Genomic DNA, 27,529 nt, shown 5'->3' with positions numbered 1-27,529 from the left:
AAGGGTGTTTGGGGGCCGGGGGGTCCGTAGACGAGGTTTCTCAGAGTGTGGCTTTGGGGGTGGTCTGGATTTGGAACTGCAGTTGTTCGGCCGAAAGGAAGGTTTTGCTGGAGTTGGTGAGGTGGAGGGTGCCCTTGTGGGCAAAGACCAGGCCCCTCCTGGGTTGAGGCGGTCTTTCTCTGGATCTTGTATCCGTCTGGGATGGAGGTGCTAATGTCAGGGGCGGAGGATGCGTTGGTCCAGGTCTCTGTAAAGAAGGCGATAGAGAGTCGAGTAGGTTCCACATTTCCATTGCGCGTTTGTGTATGAAGCGTATGTTGAAGAGATGGAGCACTGCGCCTTTACAGCTGAGAGTGAGTTAAGGGGACACTGGACCCTCACAGCTGAGAGTGAGTGAGAGAACACTGGACCCTCTCAGCTGAGAGTGACAAGAGGGGGCACTGTGCAGCCACAGCTGGGACTCAGGTGAGGGGACATCGGTCCCTTACAGCTTAGAGTGAGCAGCAGGGAGACAGAGCACTCACAGCTTTTTGGGGTCTCTGAAACTTCACAGCAAAGAGTGAGGTGATACTGAACCCTCACAGCTAAGAGTGAAGTGAGAGGGCACTAACTCCCCACAGCAGAAAAGGAGAGGATGGGAGACTGATCCCCACAGGAGAGACTGCGTTAAAGGCACACTGAGCCCCCAGATGAGAGTGAGTCAAGGGGACACTGAGCCTCACAGGAGAGACTGCGTTAAGGGGACACTGAGCCCTCACAGCTGAGATTGACGAGACGAGACACTGAATGCTCACAGCTGAGAGTGCTGACGGCGCCATCGAAGACAGCACGTGTGGCGTTGCCCACAGACCTGGACTTGACACTGCTGACTGTCAGGTAAGGCCTGGGTCAGTTGATTCGTCACTGGCCTGGAAGCAGTGAGGTGAGCATTAGTCGGAGACACTGAGGGACACTCCCATCCCAATAAAAGTCTAATTAAAGTTCATGGGTAAGCACTTATTTCATCACAGCTTCAGCAGTATCTAAGACAAATTTACCCAGGAATGTGAGGGCAGCTCTGCCGCAGTGACAGAGAGTGACAAGAGCAGACAACTACTCGATGACCAGTCCATGAAACGTGAGGAACACCCACTTTACTGTCCACGGACAGGTATAAAGGCTGCGGTGAGAAGGGGATGGACACAACCTCATTCTAAGGTACCCAGGTGCACTGTGTGACCTGAGACATCTCCGAAGAAAACTCAGCATGGCACCAGCATGGATGGGACCCCGCTGTGCCCTCAGGCTCCTGGCACTATTCATGGTCGTGTACCTCCAGACAGCAGGTAGGAGACTTCAAAGATGGAGGAGGTTAAGGGACGCAGACATCAGCTGTCAGAAGAGTAAAGCCCTTAAGGATAGTGAATGAACTGAGAAGAACAGCCTTAGACCGACTGTCTGATGGTGAGAGCCCGATGGGGTCAGATATATTGACTGTAGAGCAGCAAGAGTGTTGTGAAGTCAGAACTACTAAGGGCCTTATTATGAGGCATCTGCTGCACTTTTGCGTCACTACATGTCACTTTTAGGATGCACGGTGACGCAATGTGTCACAGCATATTTTCAAGAGCACACAAATCCACTTTAACCCCTTCAGTGCTGCGCGAATTTCGCTGCAGTGCTGAAGGGTTTAAAAGCGTATTGGCTCATGACGGAAATGTTCCGTCATCAGCACCGGAGCACCGACGCTGATGACGAAACCGTTCCGTCATGAGCATGGAAGGGGTTAAGTGTCTTTTAATGGCCTTGTAAATATCTGCCCCTTTCACGTGGGACACTGCATGAAAGGGGAATTCCACGGGTGTTGCTGTGGGAGTTTCCATGCAGCACCCATGGAATCTGAAGCATTTCCAGATTTACGAGGAATCGTAAGCCTGATAATGCATCAGATTCTGCCACCGCCACTGGGGTGGTATTAGGGAGGTGCAACATGGATGAATGCCCTTATTTCTCCTAGTTTTTCCACTTTCTATGTCTGCTACATTCTGCCAGAGACAGTGTGACAGGGAGAGTTCTCTGGAGTTTGATAGACAAGGTATTTCACAGTGATAGATATACTCACTGTGCAAAAGTGAGAGCTCTCTTGAGAATGGTTTACAAGCTGTGTGACAGTCAGAGTGCTGCAATGTCACACCTACTCAGTGTGTGACAGCGAGAGCTCTCCAGAGTTGGATATACTGACTGCGGGACAGTGAGAGCCCTGCAGTGTTAAATATACTCAGTGTGTGATATTGAGAGTGCTGCAGTGTTAGATATACTCAGTGTGACAGTGAGCGCTCTCCACAGTTGGATATACTGACTGCGGGACAGTGAGAGCCCTGCAGTGTTAGAGATACTCAGTGTGTGACCGTGAGCACTCTCTGAGGTTTCATACACAAGCAGTGTGACAGTGAGAGTGATCCGGTGTTAGATATACTCAGTGTGTGACAGTGAGCACTCTTTGAGGTTTTATACACAAAGAGTGTGACAGTGAGAGTGATCTGGTGTTAGATATACTCAGTGTGTGACAGTGAGCACTCTTTGAGGTTTTATACACAAAGAGTGTGACAGTGAGAGTGATCCGGTGTTAGATATACTCAGTGTGTGACAGTGAGCACTCTTTGAGGTTTCATACACAAGCAGTGTGATAGTGAGAGTGATCCGGTGTTAGATATTCTCAGTGTGGGACAGCGAGAGCTCTCCAGAGTTGGATATACTGACTGCGGGACTGTGAGAGCCCTGCAGTGTTAGAGATACTCAGTGTGTGACCGTGAGCACTCTCTGAGGGTTCATACACAAGCAGTGTGACAGTGAGAGTGATCCGGTGTTAGATATACTCAGTGTGTGACAGTGAGCACTCTCTGAGGTTTCATGCACAAAGAGTGTGACAGTGAGAGTGATCCGGTGTTACATATACTCAGTGTCTGACAGTGAGCGCTCTCTGAGGTTTCATACACAAACAGTGTGACAGTGAGAGTGATCCGGTGTTAGATATACTCAGTGTGTGACAGTGAGCCCTCTCTGAGGTTTCATACACAAAGAGTGTGACAGTGAGTGTGATCCGGTGTTAGATATACTCAGTGTGTGACAGTGAGCCCTCTCTGAGGTTTCATACACAAAGAGTGTGACAGTGAGAGTGAGCCGGTGTTAGATATACTCAGTGTGTGACAGTGAGCACTCTCTGGGGTTTCATACACAAACAGTGTGACAGTGAGAGTGATCCGGTGTTAGACATACTCAGTGTGTGACAGTGAGCATTATCTGAGGTTTCATACACAAACAGTGTGACAGTGAGAGTGATCCAGTGTTAGATATACTCAGTGTGTGACAGTGAGCCCTCTCTGAGGTTTCATACACAAAGAGTGTGACAGTGAGAGTGAGCCGGTGTTAGATATACTCAGTGTGTGACAGTGAGCACTCTCTGGGGTTTCATACACAAACAGTGTGACAGTGAGAGTGATCCGGTGTTAGATATACTCAGTGTGTGACAGTGAGTACTCTCTGAGGTTTCATACACAAAGAGTGTGACAGTGAGAGTGATCCGGTGTTAGATATACTCAGTGTGTGGCAGTGAGCGCTCTCTGAGGTTTCATACACAAAGAGTGTGACAGTGAGAGTGATCCGGTGTTAGATATACTCAGTGTGTGATAGTGATTGCTCTCCAGAATTGGATATACTGACTTTGAGACGGTTAGAGTGCTGCAGTGTTAGATATACTCAGCATGCAGTGGTAAGACCTCGCCGGAGTTCGATATACAAATTGTGTGATAGTGAAAGCGCTGTAGGAATAGATATACTCAGTGTGTGACAGCGAGCACTCTGGAGTTTGATAGACAAACAGTGTGACAGTGAGAGTGATCCGGTGTTAGACATACTCAGTGTCTGACAGTGAGCGCTCTCTGAGGTTTCATACACAAAGAGTGTGAGAGTGAGAGTGATCAGGTGTTAGATATACTCAGTGTGTGATAGTGATTGCTCTCCAGTATTGGATATACTGACTTTGAGACGGTTAGAGTGCTGCAGTGTTAGATATACTCAGCATGCAGTGGTAAGTCCTCGCCAGAGTTCGATATACAAATTGTGTGATAGTGAAAGCGCTGTAGGAATAGATATACTCAGTGTGTGACAGCGAGCACTCTGGAGTTTGATAGACAAACAGTGTGACAGTAAGAGTGATCCGGTTATGATATACTCAGTGTGTGACAGTGAGCACTCTCTGAGGTTTCATACACAAAGAGTGTGACAGTGAGAGTGATCCGGTGTTAGATATACTCAGTGTGTGACAGTGAGTACTCTATGAGGTTTCATACACAAAGAGTGTGACAGTGAGAGTGATCCGGTGTTAGATATACTCAGTGTGTGACAGTGAGTACTCTCTGAGGTTTCATACACAAAGAGTGTGACAGTGAGAGTGATCCGGTGTTAGATATACTCAGTGTGTGACAGTGAGCGCTCTCTGAGGTTTCATACACAAAAACAGTGTGACAGTGAGAGTGATCCGGTTATGATATACTCAGTGTGTGACAGTGAGCGCTCTCTGAGGTTTCATGCACAAAAACAGTGTGACAGTGAGAGTGATCCGGTGTTAGATATACTCAGTGTGTGACAGTAAGCGCTCTCTGAGGTTTCATACACAAACAGTGTGACAGTGAGAGTGGTCCGGTTTTAGATATACTCAGTGTGTGACAGTGAGCACTCTCTGAGGTTTCATACACAAACAGTGTGACAGTGAGAGTGATCCGGTGTTAGATATACTCAGTGTGTGACAGTGAGCGCTCTCTGAGGTTTCATACACAAAGAGTGTGACAGTGAGAGTGATCGGGTGTTAGATATACTCAGTGTGTGACAGTGAGCGCTCTCTGAGGTTTCATACACAAAAACAGTGTGACAGTGAGAGTGATCCGGTTATGATATACTCAGTGTGTGACAGTGAGCGCTCTCTGAGGTTTCATGCACAAAAACAGTGTGACAGTGAGAGTGATCCGGTGTTAGATATACTCAGTGTGTGACAGTAAGCGCTCTCTGAGGTTTCATACACAAACAGTGTGACAGTGAGAGTGGTCCGGTTTTAGATATACTCAGTGTGTGACAGTGAGCACTCTCTGAGGTTTCATACACAAACAGTGTGACAGTGAGAGTGATCCGGTGTTAGATATACTCAGTGTGTGACAGTGAGCGCTCTCTGAGGTTTCATACACAAAGAGTGTGACAGTGAGAGTGATCGGGTGTTAGATATACTCAGTGTGTGACAGTGAGCGCTCTCTGAGGTTTCATACACAAAGAGTGTGACAGTGAGAGTGATCCGGTGTTAGATATACTCAGTGTGTGACAGTGAGCACTCTTTGAGGTTTCATACACAAAGAGTGTGACAGTGAGAGTGATCCGATGTTAGACATACTCAGTGTGTGACACTGAGCACTCTCTGAGGTTTCATACACAAACAGTGTGACAGTGAGAGTGATCCGGTGTTAGATATATTGACTGCATGACAGTAAAAGCGCTCTGATGTCAGCAGTACAGCAAGTGTAGCATTGGGGTGAGGGTTTGGAGTTTCATCTGAGTGAAAGTCTATAGTTTATACGTCTTTTGTGGGGATAGTGTCATGCTCAAGGCTAGGGTAGAGTAGTGAAAGTTTAGCGTTAGGTTTGTGGTTGTTAATGGATCACGGCTACAGGACTGGTTGTGGTTGAAGTAAGGGTCAGGTTGGAGGCAGAGTTATGGTTGGGATCAGTAGCACAGTCTGACTGAGGGTTCAGGCAGACCTTGGGTTTGGTGGGGGTTAGGGTTATAAGTGGTGTCCAGCTGAGATGTTCACTCACATGAACGATGTTTGGTTTTTGTCAGTAGTAGACTTGGGCTTATTGGTTTTGTGATAGTGAGTGTAAAACTCCTACATGCAGCCCAGAAAGAGTGGTCATGACTGGAGTCACGGGAACATTTAGATGCAGGGTTTGGGTAAATGTTGGGTTTACGGTTAGCTTTCAATGGTCTTGTTCCTCTTCTTCGGAATGGATCTAAGAGTACCATCGGCATTAGGTGTTAGGGTTTGGTGTCGGTCGTTGTGGTTTTACTATGGATGAAGACTGTAGGGTAGGGGTGAGACGTTGAATAAGATGGTCATGCACTTTTAGGGTGCAGTCTGGATTTAAGGTTAATGTTGGGTCCTGTGACGCACATACAGTATGTATGTGAAACAGAGAGAATGTGAGAACCACCCATGCAAATGTTACTAATAAACTTTCTCTTCCTCTGTTACAGATTGCCAGATTACTCTTTTGCCACCCATTACTTTATTTCCTCCCAGCCCTACAGGTACAGTAGCAGCCTTCAGCCATGCCCTATGTCTCCCTATTGCTGCTTGTGTGTCTATGTGTGAATATGTATGTGTGTGTGTACGTGTATATTTGTATATGTGTATATGTCTACATATATGAGCATGAGTATTGTATGTACAAATGGGTTTCTGTTAAAATAAATCCTAGAAATTCACTGAAAAATCAAAGGTTAAAATAATGTTATAGTGAGGAATTGTAGTTATAATTTACTTTACGTGAAAAAAAATTAGAAATTCACTGAGAAAAGCAAAGGTTAAAGGGAAGTTATAGTTAGATGAAAATGCCAGTTTAAAAATAAAAATTTTAAACTAAAAAAACAACTGAAATCCACCAGTTATAGTTATCTCAAGTAAATACTGATGCAGTAAAATAACTATAACTCGTGCCCCGGCCCGGCACAGTGTTGTCGTCAATGATGACGTTTCAGGTGTTGCAGCGATGCTATCGATGATGTCATAAAGCATCTCATGAGTGATTTAGCAGGGGATGGAGAGGGCGCCCGTTATAGTTACTTTCCTGCAAGAATTCCTGTGTCCTGAAATGGCAGCTGCAACTTATCTCTTCATGCTGTGGCCAACCAATCAGAGCTTGAGCTTCGGCCGGACTCATAGGAGCCTCCTGTTCACTGGTCGACGGGTAAAAAAAAAACTCACCCAATCAGATGGCTCCAATTTTCAATTTGCGAGACCACTGGAATCTCTCGAGATTCTAGCGAACCCAACAGTCCAGATATACAAATATTTTTTAACTGTAATTTCTCGAAATTTAATAAACAGATTCACACAAAATCACAAAAAGCTTGCTTTATGCACCATTGTCTAGCTTCCTATTAAATTTAGTGTAATTCCGTTTAGACATTTTTGTTCTATCGCATTCCAAAAAGTCTGTGAAAAATGCATGGGGATTTGGGGTTTTGGGATCCCTCCTTTTTATCCGCCACCGCTTAATGAATCACCCTGAAACTGTCCGTGAAGATCCTAAGTAAAAAAACAAGCACTTTTTTGGAGAAAGTTTTGTTAAGATTTGTCCAACGGCGCCAAAGCTATTAGCAATTCATTAAAATCATTTCCTATAGAACCACACTCCTAACTATAACTACCCAGTGTAAATATGAGGTATATATGCAGCTTTGCCAAGTGTAACACACTATTTACTGCCACTGTTGAGTGTCATGACTCACAAGAGATAAAGCCTTGAGTGGGATCAGGTGCCCCTCCTCTTCCTGGCCTCTCTCCACTCTGCTCACACATGGTTTACACTGCAGTTTGTTTCATGGGACAGTTTATTTCATGTTTATTTGTGCATTAAAACATGATTGAGGTTGCAGATGGCTTAAGTTCTGCAGTAAGTGAAAATCACATTGAGAGGTCTTGTGACAGTTAGAAGAGTGATCTCCTTGTGTGAGGTAATTGTTACATACAACATTTGAGGCAATAAACAGTGTTTTCTCATGTATTTGTTGCTCTACTAGAAGGTGAACTTTGCTCTGTGTTAACATGTGTGCATTTTTTAGCACAGTTTCTCTAAATAATGTTTTATTGGGACACAATTATTTTCACTGACATGACATAAATGTATATAAGACATGATCGATTGCTTTATTGATGACAAGATGATGTCAAATCTGAGAAATATTTTCCATATTTCATGGATATGACATTATTCCTGTGAAATATGATTTTTCTCCAATTAGAGATGAATCATAATTTCTTGCCATTACTAATTAATCTCTAAGCAGCAGTATCCATACAAACCAAAGCAGCCTGAAACCACTCCCCCAAACGTCACCATCCACCTTTTCCAATCACCATGCTGTTATGAAAAGGAATCAAACCCTGAACCATCTAACTGCAGTCAGTGCCCATTGTTAGCAGCTGTATCTCGCAGGGAACAGTTCCAACAATCTTTGGATTTGAGATGGAATGTGTTTTTAACAAACTAAAGCATGGCCTTACCTGAGCTAAATATTTTAATCCATATTCCAAATAGTATAATACTGTATTGTATTTACTCTTTATATAAAGAGATGTCTGTTTAAAAAAAGAAACTCAGGATAAGTTCACTGAGCCAACATGTAATAATAAAAGTACATAATGGGTTAGGTGTGAGCTGGTTCCACCTTGCCAGCTCAGAGCTCAGCATTGTGCTGCACGGTAGCTCCACAACACCCAAGGACTATAAAAGAGTGTATTACAAGGCACCATTATGGATGTCTGTGAATAGGTCCCTTGCATCGCTGGTCGCGTGCTCTTGAGGTCCTACTGTCTTTTTGTGTCGCTTTGTGGTGCCACAGAGTGTCCTCTGATTTCATATTATCATGCTTGGGCTGTTGATCCAGCATTGGCCATCGTCTGGCCCCAGACACCTATCAATCAAGAGCAGGCGATTGGTCTATTCTTTATTCAGCTCCTGATTGGTGGAACTGTAGCCCCACCAGCTATCTTATCCAATCACATTCTTCGTTCATTGCATCCTTAACAACCGGGCTCTTCTCATTGGCTGGTTTGTTTTTGCTGAACTGTGGTATTGGGTCACTTCTGACAAGCACCAATATACCTCATATGGAGTCACTATGTTATTTTTAAATAGAGCTAAGAACAGTTGGCTTTGCCAGTGCTTGTTCTTTAACAGCCCAGTTTGCCCAATTTCCATTCATTGCACACTTCTTTGAAATGGTATCCTGGACAGTGTCCTTTCTTTGACCTTCTTTGAGGAGTAAAGTTGGGTTCAAACTATTATTCCAAAGAATACCACGAAATAGTGTAAAGACCGCTTTACAGGGGGTTGGGGACGGGTACTAATACTTTATATTTTACAAAAAGAGAAGAAAGGGCCCACATTAAAAACAGGACAGTACACACTGCGCACTCCGCTGCGGGTGTTTCACCCATACACCCCCCACCCCAAGAGGGCGCCATGCAATGGTCTCTGCGCCGGAAGGCTCCCAACTCTTGGGTTTTTGTTGGGGGCAGTGTTAATAGAACTCAGCAGCCTGGAACTCACAGAACAGGATACTGACCCTACAGGTGTGCCTTTTCTGGGTATTGCCCGGTGAGCCGCACACACTCATCCTGTAGAAGTTGGCTGAGGGGTTAAATAGGTGGGCAAAGCCGCTGATGCTGACTGTGATCTTGTAAACTTGAACCCATGGAGGACAACTGTTATGTGGGCAGGATTATTACTACTTACTCCTCCTCTCTAAGAGCAGCATTAATATTATTACTACCTAAGTGTGCCAAAGAGCTGCATTAAGGGCTCTAAAGTCAGTATTAATAAGATTACTGCCCACAAGTCTCTAAAAGCAGCATTACTTATCATACTGACCCTGTGTGTCCATAAGAAGCATTAATATGAATACTATACCTGTGTGTCCAAAAGCAGCGTTAATATTCATATTATAATAATAATAATCCGCATACTATCCATGTGTGTCTATAATCAGCAGCATTAATATTAATACTATCTATGTGTGTCCAAAGCAGCATTAATATTAATACTATACCTGTGTGTCCACAGGCAGCATTAATATTAATGCTATCCATGTGTGTCTGTGAGCAGCATTAATATTAATGCTATCCATATGTGTCCGTGAGCAGCATTAATATTAATACAATCCATGTGTGCATTAATATTAATGCTATCCATGTGTGTCCGTGAGCAGCATTAATATTAATGCTATCCGTGTGTGTCCACAGGCAGCATTAATATTAATGCTATCCATGTGTGTCCGTGAGCAGCATTAATATTAATGCTATCCATGTGTGTCCGTGAGAAGCAGTAATATTAATACTATCCATGTGTGTCCGTGAGCAGCATTAATATTAATACTATCCCTGTGTGTTCGTGAGCAGCATTAATATTAATACTATCCATGTGTGTCCGTGAGCAGCATTAATATTAATACTATCCCTGTGTGTTCGTGAGCAGCATTAATATTAATACTATCCATGTGTGTCCGTGAGCAGCATTAATATTAATACTATCCCTGTGTGTTCGTGAGCAGCATTAATATTAATGCTATCCATGTGTGTCCGTGAGCAGCATTAATAATAATGCTATCCTTGTGTGTCCGTGAAATGCTATCCATGTGTGTCCGTGAGCAGCATTAATATTAATACTATCCTTGTGTGTCCTAGAACAGCATTAATATTAATACTATCCATGTGTGTCCGTGAGCAGCATTAATATTAATGCTATCCATGTGTGTCCATGAGCAGCATTAATATTAATACTATCCTTGTGTGTCCGTGAACAGCATTAATATTAATACTATCCATGTGTGTCCGTGAGCAGCATTAATATTAATGCTATCCATGTGTGTCCATGAGAAGCATTCATATTAATACTATCCTTGTGTGTCCGTGAACAGCATTAATATTAATACTATCCATGTGTGTCCGTGAGCAGCATTAATATTAATGCTATCCATGTGTGTCCATGAGAAGCATTCATATTAATACTATCCATGTGTGTCCGTGAGCAGCATTAATATTAATACTATCCCTGTGTGTTCGTGAGCAGCATTAATATTAATACTATCCATGTGTGTCCGTGAGCAGCATTAATATTAATACTATCCCTGTGTGTTCGTGAGCAGCATTAATATTAATACTATCCATGTGTGTCCGTAAGCAGCATTAATATTAATACTATCCCTGTGTGTTCGTGAGCAGCATTAATATTAATGCTATCCATGTGTGTCCGTGAGCAACATTAATATTAATGCTATCCATGTGTGTCCGTGAGCAGCATTAATAATAATGCTATCCATGTGTCTCCGTGAAATGCTATCCATGTGTGTCCGTGAGCAGCATTAATATTAACACTATCCTTGTGTGTCCGTGAACAGCATTAATATTAATACTATCCATGTGTGTGTATGAGCAGCATTAATATTAATACTATCCTTGTGTGTCCGTGAGCAGCATTAATATTAATACTATCCATGTGTGTCCGTGAGCAGCATTAATATTAATGCTATCCATGTGTGTCCATGAGCAGCATTAATATTAATACTAGCCTTGTGTGTCCGTGAGAAGCAGTAATATTAATACTATCCATGTGTGTCCGTGAGCAGCATTAATATTAATGCTATCCATGTGTGTCCATGAGCAGCATTAATATTAATACTATCCTTGTGTGTCCGTGAACAGCATTAATATTAATACTATCCATGTGTGTTCGTGAGCAGCATTAATATTAATACTATCCTTGTCTGTGTATGAGCAGCATTAATATTAATGCTATCCATGTGTGTCCATGAAGAGCATTAATATTAATACTATCCATGTGTGTCCGTTAGCAGCATTAATATTAATACTATCCTTGTGTGTCCGTGAGAAGCAGTAATATTAATACTATCCATGTGTGTCCGTGAGCAGCATTAATATTAATACTATCCTTGTGTGTCCGTGAGAAGCAGTAATATTAATACTATCCATGTGTGTCCGTGAGCAGCATTAATATTAATGCTATCCATGTGTGTCCATGAGCAGCATTAATATTAATACTATCCTTGTGTGTCCGTGAACAGCATTAAAATTAATACTATCCATGTGTGTCCGTGAGCAGCATTAATATTAATGCTATCCATGTGTGTCCATAAGAAGCATTCATATTAATACTATCTTTGTGTGTCCGTGAACAGCATTAATATTAATGCTATCCATGTGTGTCCATAAGAAGCATTCATATTAATACTATCTTTGTGTGTCCGTGAACAGCATTAATATTAATACTATCCATGTGTGTCCGTGAGCAGCATTAATATTAATGCTATCCATGTGTGTCCATGAGCAGCATTAATATTAATACTATCCTTGTGTGTCCGCGAACAGCATTAATATTAATACTATCCATGTGTGTCCGTGAGCAGCATTAATATTAATGCTATCCATGTGTGTCCGTGAGCAGCATTAATATTAATACTATCCATCTGTGTTCGTGAGCAGCATTAATAATAATGCTATCCATGTGTGTCCATGAGAAGCATTAATATTTATGCTATCCTAGTGTGTCCGTGAGCAGAATTAATATTAATACTATCCATGTGTGTCCGTGAGCAGCATTAACCTTAATGCTATCCATGTGTGTTCGTGAGCAGCATTAATATTAATGCTATCCATGTGTGTCCGTGAGCAGCATTAGTATTAATACTATCCATGCGTGTCCGTGAGAAGCAATAATATTAATACTATCCATGTGTGTCCGTGAGCAGCATTAACCTTAATGCTGTCCATGTGTGTTCGTGAGCAGCATTAATATTAATGCTATCCATGTGTGTCCGTGAGCAGCATTAATATTAATACTATCCCTGTGTGTCCGTGAGCAGCATTAACCTTCATGCTATCCATGTGTGTCCGTGAACAGCATTAATATTAACCCTGGGCGTCCGAATCGGCTACGCCCACGGAGTAGGCGTAGTGTTGCCTCCTACGCATTTTGCGTAGACAGCGTAGCCGGCAACACTACGCCCACTCCGTGAGCGTAGCCGAGTCGGCCGCCACCCGCCTCCCTCCCGCCCTCCCCTACATACAGTATTTAAGCAACTACCCCTAATGAAACTATTTTAAGGCACTTACCGTGTCCGGGGGCTCGTCCGGGGCTCCCTCTGGGAATAGCGACCTTTCCTGGATACCAATGCGCATGCGCGGGCGGCCGCGCATGCACATTGGTATCCAGGACAACGCTATTCCCAGAGGGAGCCCCGGACGAGCCCCCGGACACGGTAAGTGCTTTAAAATAGTTTTATTAAGGGTAGTTGCTTAAATAATGGATGTAGGGGAGAGCGGGAGGGAGGTGCGTAGTGGGGCTCCGCGGAGTGCGGGAGTGGGCGTAGCTTCTCGCCCTCTCCGCGTAGCTCCGCGGAGCCCCACTACGCCCACTACGCCCAGGGTTAATTAATATTAATACTATCCATGCGTGTCCGTGAGAAGCATTAATATTAATACTATCCATGTGTGTCCGTGAGCAGCATTAACCTTAATGCTATCCATGTGTGTTCGTGAGCAGCATTAATATTAATGCTATCCATGTGTGTCCGTGAGCAGCATTAATATTAATACTATCCTTGTGTGTCCGTGAGCAGCATTAATATTAATACTATCCATGTGTGTCCGTGAGCAGCATTAATATTAATACTATCCTTGTGTGTCCATGAGCAGCATTAATATTAATACTATCCATGTGTGACCATGAGCAGCATTAATATTAATACTATCCTTGTGTGTCCGTGAGCAGCATTAATATTAATACTATCCATGTGTGACCATGAGCAGCATTAATATTAATACTATCCATGTGTGACCGTGAGCAGCATTAATATTAATACTATCCATGTGTGTCCGTGAGCAGCATTAATATTAATACTATCCATGTGTGACCATGAGCAGCATTAATATTAATACTATCCATGTGTGTCCGTGAGCAGCATTAATATTAATACTATCCTTGTGTGTCCGTGAACAGCATTAATATTAATACTATCCATGTGTGTCCGGGAGCAGCATTAATATTAATACTATCCTTGTGTGTCCGTGAGAAGCATTAATATTAATACTATCCATGTACTATCCATGTGTGTCCGTGAGCAGCATTAACCTTAATGCTATCCATGTGTGTCCGTGAGCAGCATTAATATTAATACTATCCATGCGTGTCCGTGAGAAGCATTAATATTATTACTATCCATGTGTGTCCGTGAGCAGCATTAACCTTAATGCTATCCATGTGTGTTCGTGAGCAGCATTAATATTAATGCTATCCATGTGTGTCCGTGAGCAACATTAATATTAATACTATCCTTGTGTGTCCGTGAGCAGCATTAATATTAATACTATCCATGTGTGTCCGTGAGCAGCATTAATATTAATACTATCCTTGTGTGTCCATGAGCAGCATTAATATTAATACTATCCATGTGTGACCATGAGCAGCATTAATATTAATACTATCCTTGTGTGTCCGTGAGCAGCATTAATATTAATACTGTCCATGTGTGACCATGAGCAGCATTAATATTAATACTATCCATGTGTGACCATGAGCAGCATTAATATTAATACTATCCATGTGTGTCCGTGAGCAGCATTAATATTAATACTATCCTTGTGTGTCCGTGAACAGCATTAATATTAATACTATCCATGTGTGTCCGTGAGCAGCATTACTATTAATACTATACTTGTGTGTCCGTGAACAGCATTAATATTAATACTATCCATGTGTGTGTATGAGCAGCATTAATATTAATACTATCCATGTGTGTCCGTGAGCAGCATTAATATTAATACTATCCTTGTGTGTCCGTGAGAAGCATTAATATTAATACTATCCATGTGTGCCCGTGAGCAGCATTAACCTTAATGCTATCCATGTATGTCCGTGAGCAGCATTAATATTAATACTATCCATGTGTGTCCGTGAGCAGCATTACTATTAATACTATACTTGTGTGTCCGTGAACAGCATTAATATTAATACTATCCATGTGTGTCCGTGAGCAGCATTCATATTAATGCTATCCATGTGTGTGTATGAGCAGCATTAATATTAATACTATCCATGTGTGTCCGTGAGCAGCATTAATATTAATACTATCCTTGTGTGTCCGTGAGAAGCATTAATATTAATGCTATCCATGTGTGTCCGTGAGCAGCATTAATATTATTACTACCTAAGTGCCCCAAGGGCCCTGCTATTAAGACTACTTACCACATATCTCTAAAGTCAGCAGTATTATTATGAGTGCCGCGTGCCTCCAGGAATATTTGTCCGTGAGAAGCATTAATATTAATGCTATCCATGTGTGTCAGTGAGCAGCATTAACCTTAATGCTATCCATGTATGTCCGTGAGCAGCATTAATATTAATACTATCCATGTGTGTCCGTGAGCAGCATTACTATTAATACTATACTTGTGTGTCCGTGAACAGCATTAATATTAATACAATCCATGTGTGTCCGTGAGTAGCATTAATATTAATGCTATCCATGTGTGTCCATGATAAGCATTAATATTAATGCTATCCATGTGTGTCCGTGAGCAGCATTAATATTAATGCTATCCATGTGTGTCCGTGAGCAGCATTAATATTAATGCTATCCATGTGTGTCCGTGAGCAGCATTAATATTATTACTACCTAAGTGCCCCAAGGGCCCTGCTATTAAGACTACTTACCACATATCTCTAAAGTCAGCAGTATTATTATGAGTGCCGCGTGCCTCCAGGAATATTTATTATCCAAGTGATTCTATGAGCAGCAGCAATATTATTACTACACATGAGTATTTAAGCCCAGCGTTTGCTAACTCACTTTTTACCCTCGTTCTCCTCAGTGTCACCGACCACTACAACTACAACGACCACCTACACCACCCGGAGGAGGGACAGAGACGACATGAGGGACTATCACATTGCCATGGTCGTGCTGGCTGCCGTGATCCTGGCTGTGGTGCTGACCATGTGCTTCGCGGTGAGTAAAAGTGGTTGGGAGGGGCTAATTCCTACTGCCCTGTGTTTTATTACTTACTGCCCTTCAGGTGAGTACCACTGAAGCTGTGACTGAGGTAATGATCCCTCTGTCCCCCTAGTGTCAGCATTGTAACATATTCTAACTGTATGGCAGTGACAGCGCTGATAGTTCAGATACAGTGACTGTCACAGAGGCTGCTGCCGATTTTAAAACACTGTGTTGCAGTGGGGTTGGATATACTGACTGTCAGTGAGGGCGCTGCGAGGTTAGATATTTTGATTGACAGTGAGGGCGCTGCGAGGTTAGATATATTGACTGACAGCGAGAGGGCTGTGAGGTTAGATATATTGACTGACAGTGAGAGCGCTGCAAGGTTAGATAAATTGACTGACAGTGAGGGCGCTGCAAGGTTAGATAAATTGTCTGACAGTGAGGGCGCTGTGAGGTTAGATATATTGACTGACAGTAAGGGCACTGCGAGGTTAGATATATTGACTGACAGTGATAGCGCAGCGAGGTTAGATATATTGAGTGACAGTGAGAGCGCAGCGAGGTTAGATATATTGACTGACAGTGAGAGCACTGTCAGACATATTGACTGACAGTGAGAGCGCAGCGAGGTTAGATATATTGACTGACAGTGAGAGTGCTGTCAGTTAGATATATTGACTGACAGTGAGAGCACAGCGAGGTTAGATATATTGACTGACAGTGAGAGCGCTGTCAGTTAGATATATTGACTGACAGTGAGAGCGCTGCAAGTTAGATATATTGACTGACAGTGAGAGCACTGTGAAGTTAGATATATTGACTGACAGTGACAGCACAGCGAAGTTAGATGTATTGACTGACAGTGAGAGTGCTGCGAGCTTGGATATATTGACTGACAGCGAGACGGCTGTGAGGTTAGATATATTGACTGACAGTGAGGGCGCTGCAAGGTTAGATATATTGTCTGACAGTGAGGGTGCTGTGAGGTTAGATATATTGACTGACAGTGAGAGCGCAGCGAGGTTAGATATATTGACTACAGTGAGAGCGCTGTCAGTTAGATATATTGACTGACAGTGAGAGCACAGTGAGGTTAGATATATTGACTGACAGTGAGAGCGCTGCGAGGTTAGATATATTGACTGACAGTGAGAGCGCTGTCAGTTAGATATATTGACTGACAGAGTGCTGCGAGGTTAGATATATTGACTGACAGTGAGAGCGCTATGAGTTAGATATAGACAGTCAGAGTGCTGTGGAATTAGTTAGTCTTGCGCCAACTGGTCTCATAGTTCTAACCTGCCTGGGTAGGGTGAGATTGAGATCAGTCCATTAGTGGAGGGGTGGGGTTGGGAAGGGAGAGGCCATTGGCCTCATTTCAGCAGAGCTCAGGCCACTCACACCAGGTTTAGCCTGTCTAACTGCACTGCCCTGCCCCCGCCCCTGGAGTTAGAGCTGCTGTGCAACCACAGGAGTAAGTTTCACAGCTCTGGGCTGACTTTAGATATGGGACCAGCCCCTTTTGCCCACCCGGGCTTGGAAGGCAAGGCTCTTTGCTTCAACCACAAAGAAGTTCAGTAGATTACTCATGTTTCGTGACTCTGGTCCTAACTAGAATCAGCGGCAAGGAGCGGCCCCGATGACGTTACGTCGCACCATGTACCTTTTGGTGTAAGTGTAACTATAAAGGAGATTGTCCCCTCTTTGACCAGGAATCCGGCATCCCTTAAAGTGTAGGAGTGAAGTGAAGTGAAGTGAAGTGAAAGCAATTTGCATAGCGCACTACCACTCCAAGCAGCATCTTGGCACTTCGACTCAAAGGCAAAGATGGTCTAGTTTACTGTTGTCAGCAGATAACAAGGGGTTATACCAATGTTTTGCATACAGAGTCCGCCAGACTATAAATCCATGTTTTAAGGGATTTCCTCAACTTCTGTTCGGGCGTAATTGTACGAAGTTGGTGGGGCAATTTATTCCATGCCTTTGCCCCAATAACTGCCAGGGATTTTCCTCCTTTTGTGGCCAGTCTGAATTTTGGGACAATCATTAGGTTAGCAGTAGCCGATCTGAGTTCTCGGGTAGGATGATATCGATTGAAGTGTTTATATAGGTACAGTGGACCATATTTGTGGAATGCCCTAAAGGCAATCGTCAGGACCTTGAACAGGACCCATCTGACCTGCAGGACCCATCTGACCTGCAACTGAAACTCAGGTAGTCCTCACATAAGTGTATCTTCTGGTGTTGTTGGTATAAAAACATATCTCAGTGTGATCGCTGTGATGCAGTTAGGGATCCTTAGCCCTGAAGAATGCCCCAGACCCATTAGGGCTACGGATTAGGGCAGAAACATGTTGACCTAATAGAGAGATGGACTGAGCCATTGCAGTCAACCCACCAACTCACGTGGGTTTTTAGATATGCCTGCAGCGCCCTATGAATAAAGGTGTCGCATCGGGGAACTACAAGGCATTTTTTACTTCTGATCTGGACCCCTCTTTTGTCCAGTAGCTTTTAACTAAGAACTCTCTCCTGACCCAAGTCCAACAGGTGGTCGAGTACGCCCTGGTGGCACTGTCCTACCACGGGGAGAGAGGTCGCCGATGATAAAGCATGTCACAAATATGTCTGCGAGGCCTCCTAATAATTCTGTATTATCTGTTTAGGACGTTGACTTGCTTTCCCAGTTAGGATCAGAGTAATGTACATTAGTACAGCTACCGCACGTCTTTGTGGTTGTGGCATTACTCAAGAGACGTTGGGTGCTCTTACCTCCTCCTCGCCCCTTTTGTGATAAGAAAGGCTCTTTGCTAACCCTTTTATATCATTCTTTTCCAGAGCTTCTTCAGCAAGTGCAGGTCGCAGGGATGCCATGACGTTAGTCCCAGGTGCTGAACCCTTGAAGATGTGGAGAACAGGAGACCCTCATGGACAGCTCATCCCTTGCCACCCTGTCTGTGCCACTCCTGAAGAGTGCCACGGCATTATGGGTGGGCCAAACTACATTATTTATTTCAAAAGTCAAGCTACATGTATTACCAGAATTATGCTTGGGTGGCAATCTGCATGAAAACGTACACGAGGGGTGGCCTTGGCCAAACCCCAGAGCTAAGTGTGATATTTGTTCAATGCATTTACCTTATCGTTGCCACAAAAACATACCGTGAGCGTTGGTAGTGGACACGGGTCACACCAGTCTCACAGGCCCACAACACATTTTCTTCTAGAACTAGTTAAACAGAAATTAATGATACAAAATAAGTGAGCAAATAAGCAGACAAAATAACAGCACACCTCCACCAGACTTGGCTAACCAGCACCTACCCCAACCAAACCAAGACAGAATTTCTGTTGTTCACCAAGAACAAGCAATAACCACTGGACACTTGGGTGAGTGACTTGAACCTGAATGGCTTCGAAACCTCAACTCTCATCAACGCCAAGTCTCTCGGATTCACCCTGGACACTATTCACCCTCTCAAGGCCTGGTTGTTTGACTCACAGTATATTGGCTGATACTGATTCTGTGTTGACCATATGTGTTCATGTTAGGATTGTTAAATTATTGGTGTCAATAAAGAATCATGAACTTACCCCATGTGCAGTTGTTTTGATCTGTGGCAAATGGGTGGGTCTGTGGTGGACTCCTATGATCTGTAAACATCACAATTGTATAAGACTACTTTCAGCAATGAATACTCTTGGATTCCTACAAGGCTGGCCTACAGGGGACTTTAGTAACATACAGGGGACCTTAGTGACCTACAGGGGACCTTAGTGACCTACAGGGGACTTTAGTGACTTACAGGAGACTTTAGTAACATACAGGGGACCTTAGTGACCTACAGGGACCTTAGTGACCTACAGGGGACTTTAGTAACATACAGGGGACCTTAGTGAGCTCCAGGGGACTTTATTGACCTGCAGTTGACTTTAGTAGCATACAGGGGACCTTAGTGAGCTCCAGGGGACTTTAGTGACCTGCAGGGGACTTTAGTAACATACAGGGGACCTTAGTGACCTACAGGGGACCTTAGTGACCTACAGGGGACTTTAGTGACTTACAGGGGACTTTAGTAACATACAGGGGAATTTAGTGACCCACAGGGGACTTTGGTGATAGGACTTCGCCTAGGAATGCCCACCAGACTAGCCTCTAGGGACAGGAGTAAGTCTCTCATACTTGTGGAGGCTTGGGCTGAGGGCTATGTGCCTGGTTTTGAGGTTGGAGTAAGGTATTTACTCTGTCAGGGTAACTGAATCAAATACTCCATCGCCATGGTGGAGTACGCATACTCTATATTTGCAATTGTCCACCGGTCGTGCGGCCAGCTCAAATCATTGACAGCTTCTGCATTGACTCATTACTTTGGAAATCAATGAAACCAGAGCTACAGTTCTCTGGGAGGCTGGGAAGGACAGAGTCCTACCCCGCTAACTGCAGAGTGACACAGATGCCATCACAACACTGCAGCGCGGGAATAGAGGGTATATGTGCCACAGGCCCCTCACAGGACGTTTCGGAGCTGCCGTCAAACCCAGAGGATCTTCGGCAGAGCAGAAACAGTAGGTCAATAATGGAGTAAGCGGGGTTGGGCGGCCGAGCCGCCCAACCCGCTTACTCCATTATTGACTTTTCTGCAACCACCTCTCGTCAAGGCCCTCAATGGTTGTGCCACCATTCCTTACCCCCAACCCCGCCCAAGGGGCTACACTGGAGAGGCTTAAGCAAGAGTATTGGACCTGTGGCCATGTCCACAGCACACGCATGGGTCTCTACAGGTGGAGGGCCTTCCCCAAACAAGCACAGTGTCTCACCACCACCACGGCCACTTGCCTACCTGAAAGGATGAAGATCAACAGGAAACATCCAGATTATTGAAGGCTCCACTTTCCTTTACTCATCTACATTGAAATGATCCCCGGCATACTAAACTTCTCTCCCAAACTCCCCTCACAGAGAGACTAAATCTAGGACACAAAGCCCACTAAAGAGGTTCTAAGTAGGGCGGCCACCCGGCATGGAAGCAAATTCTGCACACGACTGAAAACAATTGAGGACAAAGGGTCAAAAATCGGGACAAAAGATACATTTTAGGAACACATCCAGAGAAAGGCCACACCCACTACTTTATCTGTGCATTTATTTACTGTGTTCTACTCAGCTCTATTTATTCAGTATGGTCTTTACATTACTGCCTCTGGGTATGCTACATCAGGTGGGACATTATGTGGCCGATTACAATGTCGGTCGAAAACTTTCCACCTGACACCGTCGTGGAATCAGGACCGACCGAATACCGGTCGGTGGTTATGCCCAACCGATTACGATGCAACGGAACACTGTTTGTTTGAATTCTCATTGTTTCCAATGGGAGCCCATGTTCCACCTGACAACCGGCTGTAACACAGGCTCCTTTGGGGAAATGGGTGGTGTGCGGGACACCCTACAACCTGTCGCAGGCACCCCATGGTGCCTGCAAAACAGTGCATGGTGTTACAGTGGGGTCCCTTAGGTACCACCTCAGCTATCAACTGGAGGCCTCAGGATGAAGGGGGCCCTGCTAGGGGCCACCAAAGTCACTTTCTGACAGCCTTTTCATGTCATACAGGAGGCCGACTCAGAAAGGCTGTTTGAAATCGACATCATAATCCCGAGGTTGAAAACACTTTCCATAGGGGTGTATGATGTGGTTCCAACCTACACGGATACTCCGGGGGCCGGTCTTCTGACCACGAACATCGTAATCAGTCAGTCGGAATGTAAACCAGCTCAGTCGGTCAGTAGGGTTCCGACACGGTCTAAGAGAATCCGACTGTCGGTCGGAGCCTTTGCGACCAACATTGTAATCAGCCCCTATGTCTTTGTTCAGTAGTAAATTAATGCTTTTGATCACAGTGTCAAGGGCATCACCCCTACCCAAAAACATCTGGCTCACCTCAACGTTAAACCTAAAAAAAATTAATGAGGCAGAGCATATGGTGTAGGCGACATTCTTACACCTAATGTCAGGATCTGTGGTGCCCTCTGCTTGTCTGTAGTCTCACAGCACTAGAATGTGCCTCCAGGACTCTACATTGATCTCAGAACTGGGAGCCTGGACTACCAATCAAAGAGAATTAGGGAGCAGGATGAAATCGCTGGAAGATGCACAACACCTGATTAATAGGGTTGTTGCTAAGAACTGGGCGAGAAGAGAAGAACAATTTCTAAAATCAGTCAGAATGGGCCCACCATGAGTATCAGAAAGTATTGTGTACCTGGGGGTCTGTATCAACAGAGGGGAGAGAAACAGAAGAGGCACTGTCAAGTGGTTGAACGAGCATCACCCACACACCCTGGAAAACTCTGCTGGTACAATGGTCCATCGGTCATGCTTGCGAAGGTTCAAGAAGGGCCAGACCCCTTGAAAGGTTGTGTGGGCAATTGCCCACTCTGTCCATGTCTTAAAATTATTCTGCATTTGCGCCAGAACCAAGCTAGTGAACCGGTTCATCCCTAAGTACCAAAGTATATGCAGAATCTTCAAAATATTTAGGATGTAAATTACACACCCAAAATGGAAGAACATTATAAAGTGCTTGTAACGTAACAAATGTTTCTTAACATATGATAGTGGTTAATTACCTGACTGTAGCGCCTATTACCTGACTTGCTTCACACTGCTGCAGATTGATTAAATAAAGATTGCAGCGCTGTACTTTGGAGACCGTGCATAGATATTTACTGCACCATTATTTCTTGTCTGTCTGTGTCACCCGCTTTGCCTGCTCTGTTTACTGTTATCTGACTGTGCTGACCAGTCTATTAGCGCTTCTTTTAGGCCGTACCCCATCTCGTCCTGTAGCGCTTTTTGGCTCGCTGCCATTTTGTCTGTTTGTTTGTTGTTCTGCCTCACAGACCGGCTATCCGCCCCGCACCCGCCTCCCAGCTGCTCCTCCCTCCCACAGAGAGTAAAGACCTACCCATCCGGCAATAGCGCTGTGACCGTCCTGAGCCTCGGCGAAGCGGTCGCTCCCCTCGCTGCTCCCTGCACATCAGCTGGTATCGTTACGATCACGCTCTGCACGCATTGCTCGCACTGGTAGATGCTGCTAGGCATTGTAGCGATCTATTACCTGACTGTAGCGCCTATTACCTGACTTTCTTCGCACTGCAGATTGATTAAAGATTGTAGCGCTGTACTTTGGAGACCCTGCATAGATATTTACTGCACCATTATTTCTTGTCTGTGTCACCCGCTTTGCCTGCTCTGTTTACTGTTATCTGACTGTGCTGACCAGTCTATTAGCGCTTCTTTTAGGCCGTACCCCATCTCGTCCTGTAGCGCTTTTTGGCTCGCTGCCATTTTGTCTGTTTGTCTGTTGTTCTGCCTCACAGACCGCGCACCCGCCTCCCAGCTGCTCCACCCTCGCCCCTCCCCCCTCCACTATCTATATATGACAGATGCTTTTACGCGCAGCGTTCACGCGCAGCGATCGCGCCCTATGCGCGCCGAAGGTGCGCCAAAGGTAAGCCCGTCTACGCCCGTCCGTGCCTGGACCGCGCCCAGTGCCAGACCCCCTGGTCCCCGCAAAATCCCCTCCACCCGCATAACGTATGATACCGTCACTCTCCTTACCCTCAACCCCGGTAGCACCCCACAATGCTGCGTAGCTACCCCAGGACACTTCCATGGTCCTTTCTCCTGCCTCTCCTGCAAGTTCGCCTGCATCAAGACCCATACCAAATCCTCCTCCTCCAAACACAGATCCGATTCTAACCACCTGAAATGCATCCTGCTGAACACCTGCTCAGTCCACAAACACGCCACTGAACTCTGGGACCTACTCGACACTACATCACCGGACGTCGCCTTCCTTACAGAAACCTGGATGAACACCTCATCAGAGCCCGACATCGCCATAGCCATCCCGGAAACCTGCAAGATCATCCGAAAAGATCGCACAAACCAAACAGGAGGAGGCATCGCCATCGCCCATAAGAACACCATCCGAATCACGACCAGCTCTGACGATAACCTCACGACCGCCGAACACCTTCACTTCCAGATCCAAACCGACCCCAGAACCACACTTAGAGGCACCCTCCTCTACTGACCACCAGGATCCCGCACACAATTCAACAAAGACATCACCGACTTCATCAGCCCACATGCCCTCACCTACGAGAATTACATCCTACTGGGAGACCTCAACTTCCACCTGGAAAAGAAAAATGACAGCAACATCACCACCCTTCTGGACAACCTAGCCAATCTCGGACTCAAACAACTTGTTGACACCCCACCCACTTTGCCGGACACACGCTCGACCCTATCTTCACTTCCAGCAAACACATCTCCTTCGATCACACCACAGCCCTCCACTGGACGGACCACAGATGCATCCACTTCAGCTACAAAAAGACCACGACCCACATCCCACCAGAACCTATTCCTCGAAGAAACTGGAACAAAATCACCACCGACCAACTCTTCACATCGCTTAACCAAAACCCCCCTGCCATATCATCGGACCCAAACCAAGCTGTCACTAATCTCACACAATGGCTCACCCACAGCGCCGACGAATTAGCACCCTTTAAAAACCACCAGATCAAACAAGGAAACAAAAAGGCCCCTTGGTTCAACGAGGACCTTAAGAAATCCAAGAAGCTACGTCGTACCCTCGAGAAAACATGGGAAAAAAAACCAACCACTGACAACTTGATCGCCTTCAAAGACGCCACCCGCAAACACCACCAATTGATCCGATCCACCAAGAAATCAGCTTTCAAGGATTGAATCGACAACAACGCCCACAACAGCAAGGAACTATTCAACATCGTCAAAGAATTCACCAACCCCGCCGCCGGCACCAACGACATCACTCCCTCCCAGGACCTCTGCGATTCTCTATCCTCTTTCTTCCACAACAAAATCGCCGACATTAATAACAGCTTTGTAAACCTATCCGAAGACCAACCCACTCCACCCAACTCCGAACCAAAACAACACTCTCACAACCTTTGCGCCTGGAACCCAATCACCACCGAAGACACCATTCGCCTGATGAACTCAATCCACTCAGGATCGCCAACCGACCCATGTCCCCACCACATATTCAACAAAGCAGACTCCATCATCGCACCCCATCTCCGTGATGTCATCAACTGCTCCTTCATCTCCGCTACCTTCCCAAAAAGATAGAAACATGCCGAACTCAGCTCCCTTCTGAAGAAACCCACAGCGGACCCCTCTGAACTTAAGAACTACCGCACCATCTCACTCCTCCCCTTCCCGGCCAAAGTCATCAAGAAAGCCGTCAATAATCAGCTTGCCGCCTTCCTTGAATCCAACAACTCACTTGACCCCTCACAGTCCGGCTTCCGAGCCAAACACAGCACCGAAACCGCTCTCATTGCTGCTACAGACGACATCCGAACACTATTGGACAACGGAGAAACAGTTGCCCTCATCCTAATTGACCTCTCCGCCGCATTCGACACAGTTTGTCATAACACACTCATACAACGCCTCAACAACGTCGGAGTACAAGGTAAAGCGTTAGACTGGATCACCTCATTCCTCACCAGAAGAACCCAGAGAGTCCGCCTCCCCCCTTTTAGATCAGAGGCCACGGAAGTCATCTGCGGCGTACCTCAAGGATCATCACTTAGCCCCACCCTCTTCAACGTATACATGAGTCCCCTCGCATCCATCGCACGCCAACACAACCTCAACATCATCTCTTACGCTGACGACACCCAACTGATCCTCTCCCTCACCAAAGACCCAAACACCGCCAAAACCAATCTACACGAAGGAATGAAAGAAGTAGCCGAATGGATGAAGAATAGCCGCTTAAAACTAAACTCGGACAAAACGTAAGTCCTCATCCTAGGATCATCCCCCTCTGCCTTGGACGACTCATGGTGGCCACCTGCCCTAGGTACAGCACCCACACCCACGGACCACGTACGTAACCTTGGCTTCATCCTTGACTCCTCCCTATCGATGACCAGACAAGTCAACGCCGTCTCATCATCATGCTTCAACATCCTGCGCATGCTCAAAAAAATCTTCCGCTGGATCCCCACCGAAACAAGAAGGACAGTCACCCACGCACTAGTCACTAGCCGACTAGATTACGGAAACACCCTCTACGCCGGAACCACAGCCAAACTACAGAAAAAACTCCAACGCATACAAAACGCCTCAGCCAGACTCATACTGGACATCCCCCGTCAAGCTCACATTTCCGGTCACCTGAAAGATCTCCACTGGCTTCCCGTCAACAAGAGAATAAAGTTTTGTCTCCTCACCCACGCACACAAGGCCCTCTACGAACTAGGACCCGAATGCCGCAACAAACGACTATCCTTCTACACACCCACCGGCCAACTTCGTTCATCCAATCAAGCCCTCACCGCAATTCCACGCAATAATAGATCCACCATGGGAGGAAGATCTTTTTCCTACTTAGCGGCCAAAACCTGGAACTCTCTCCCCACCCACCTCCGCCTCACACAGAACCACCTCTCTTTCAGAAAACAGCTAAAAACCTGGCTATTCGACAAGTAAAGCATCCACCCTCCCTCAAGCGCCTTGAGACCCTCTGGGTGAGCAGTGCGCTATAAAAATTACTGAACTTGAACTTGAACTTGGTTTCTCCTTTATATACAATTAGCCCAAGATTGAACTGGGAAGCAGTTACCTTTTGATACCTAGGGATAAATATTTTCCATCCCCCCACTGATTTGCTGGATGGAAATCTGGGCAGAGCGACACGGTCCCTCCTATCCTAGTTTGCTTTTTGGGCTTCTCTTCCTCTTCCGGTAATGGACTGCGTGGTACTAGTGAAGATGACGGTGCAACCCCGGTTATTGTATTATTTTGCAAACCTTCCCCTCTCATCTCTCTTTCGGGCATGCCCAATGTCTGACTTGGGAGCTGCAACATCATTGGTCAGTTCTTTCCACTGTAAAGCTCCCCCAGACTAAGGACGCCATTATTTAGCTGCGCAGCTCCAATGGGGTCTCGCTGGCTGTCTGGCAGTCCCCGGCATCAGACCGAATTTTGCCCATAAAGGGGCATATTAACAAGGAATAACTATATTTATCGCAAAATGCGCTTTGCGCATTTTTTTTATCGCTGCCTATCGCTGGATATGTTAGCGGAGAAAACATGCTATTAGCAAAGTTTTTCTCCATTGTGCTAAAATATCCAGCGATAGCGGCGAAATGCGTGAATATCGCTGAGAATACAGTGATATTCACGCATTAGCGATGAAATGCTCTTAGCCATGTTATCCACCTACCATTGGATATTATGGCTAAGAACTGGTCTGGGCAGGTGTTAGTATTTGGAGATATTCGTGCTTAGCGCAAATTTTTCCATCGCTACGCCTGCCTTGCTAATAGGCGATAGCGACGTTAGCGACTGCTTTCAGTCGCTAACGGGTTGGGTACGCCCACTTTGCATGTCATTAGCGATAAATATCGCTGACATGCAAAGCGGGCCCCAAACCGCTCGCTATTTCCTAAAAGCTGTCGCTAACATCAGTTAGCGACAGCTTGCTAATAGGGCAATAGAATTATCGCCGCTTAGCAGCCAAAAAAGCCCGCTAAATCGGCGATAATTGCCTATCGCCCCCCTTGGTAATATGCCCCAAAGACTTTAAGGAGGGCTCACTGCACTACTCATTGTTTCCTACTGACCATTCTACC

The 27,529-nt window shown here is 45.3% G+C and overlaps 1 long non-coding RNA gene across 1 annotated transcript; it reads left to right on the top strand.

Moving 5' to 3' along the window:
- Positions 1 to 1,194: 1,194 nt before the first annotated feature.
- Positions 1,195 to 19,412, top strand: LOC144752960 (uncharacterized). Its single transcript, XR_013594156.1, has 4 exons — positions 1,195 to 1,325; positions 6,277 to 6,330; positions 15,692 to 15,828; positions 18,658 to 19,412. It is a non-coding gene; the product is annotated as an uncharacterized LOC144752960 (long non-coding RNA).
- Positions 19,413 to 27,529: the final 8,117 nt, after the last annotated feature.

The sequence above is a fragment of the Lissotriton helveticus genome, chromosome 5_1, assembly GCF_964261635.1.
Source record: "Lissotriton helveticus chromosome 5_1, aLisHel1.1, whole genome shotgun sequence".
Lineage (NCBI taxonomy): Eukaryota > Metazoa > Chordata > Amphibia > Caudata > Salamandridae > Lissotriton > Lissotriton helveticus.
Note: the sequence above shows the minus strand (reverse complement) of the source record. Positions and strands in the feature narration are given on the sequence as shown.